Genomic DNA, 1,496 nt, shown 5'->3' on the forward strand with positions numbered 1-1,496 from the left:
CAACGCCAACCCGCCCCAATATTGACATTCATAAGTCTTTGTTGGAGTTTTCTGAAGTTGAGCTCCGCGTGCCTTTCAAGACGGCCATATTTTTGTGAATATTAACAACTTTTCCATTAATACTTCCTCGCTCAGATGTTTCAAAAGTTTTCCCCAGGGTGTTTATGAATATTTCTTGTCGATGGCTACGTCAGAGTTCGCCGGATACATCTCGCGAGATAACTTCCCAAAGTGTCAAACGCCTGATGAATATATGAATATAGAATGTGCGATGAACCGTGGGCTGGAAGTGAACGCTGAGAGTTTTCGAAAAGTCTTGTATAAAAATACATATGTATTTACTAACTAATGCCTTCGGTATATTGTGAAGTCGAAGACTTAGAAACACACCAATCAACTGTCTTTATAATTATTGCTGTGATTTAGTTTGTTTTCCTAAAGGCACGAGTATATGATTTTTTTTTATATATCAATGAAAACAAACGAGAAAAACAAAATGAAAAGAGATAACAAAAAGATTTCGGAACCCAGACTTACACAGGCGAGCGGAATTTAGACATCTAGCACTAACTCAGCGGCCCGAACCAGCAGGCTTGGAATATGACTTCGCCTCAATATACGGAAATACATCACGATACGATCAGGGCAGTATTGCCAACGGGTTTGGCTGGATGATGGAACGGCTCGCGCAAGCATTGCTCCTGATTCGGTGTTGCTAGCGTTGGTCCTGTTTTCCGCGCTAGTGCTAGTGTTTCTCCTGTTTCCCCGCCGAGAGTGTTGGTGATTCCGTTGTCGGCGGAAAGGGTTCTTCAAGCATGTTCGGAACAAGTCAGAGGAGAGAGCGCCGGCGAAGGAGAAATGGCAGGCGCACAGGCTCTCACTTCCGGACTAGCAACAATGAGATTTATTCCCTGGAGACCCCGGTACAGTGAACCTCCAGCAACCTGTCAGATTTTATAGCTGATCTAAGGATTTATTCGCCTCCCATCACCATAATGTTCCTCGGCCATTACCAGGGCTAATGGAGGAGTTCCAACCCCCCCTCCCCAATACTCCTACAAGAAATGACAACCGAGAGAGACCTTTCATAGCTCATCACATATTCATAGGCTAAAAAGGAAACTTTCTCTTTCCCTCCTTTTTTATCTTTTTTTTGTAATTGTTCGAAAATCTTCTACCTACCCTTTAGACGGGCCCGATACTTCCGCAGTTGTTAGTGACGTTTTTGTTTCATAACTTCCTCAAACTTCCAGCATATCGATGAAAATTTGACGGGAGTAAGAAGATGGTGGGTGGGGGTGGGGACATAGGGCCAGGGAAGGGGGGGAAGGTGGGGTAGCAGTAAAGGGGGGGGGGAGAAGTAAATTGATTTTTTTTTTGTATTCTGGTATAAAGAATATTTAGGTGAGATAAGTTTTGGATGAAAATGTGTAATGATGTGAATATATTAGAATAAAAGACGGTGAGAGATACACGTAGACATTGATATGTAAAGC

This window comes from Penaeus monodon, chromosome 29, assembly GCF_015228065.2.
Source record: "Penaeus monodon isolate SGIC_2016 chromosome 29, NSTDA_Pmon_1, whole genome shotgun sequence".
NCBI classification, from domain to species: Eukaryota; Metazoa; Arthropoda; class Malacostraca; order Decapoda; family Penaeidae; genus Penaeus; species Penaeus monodon.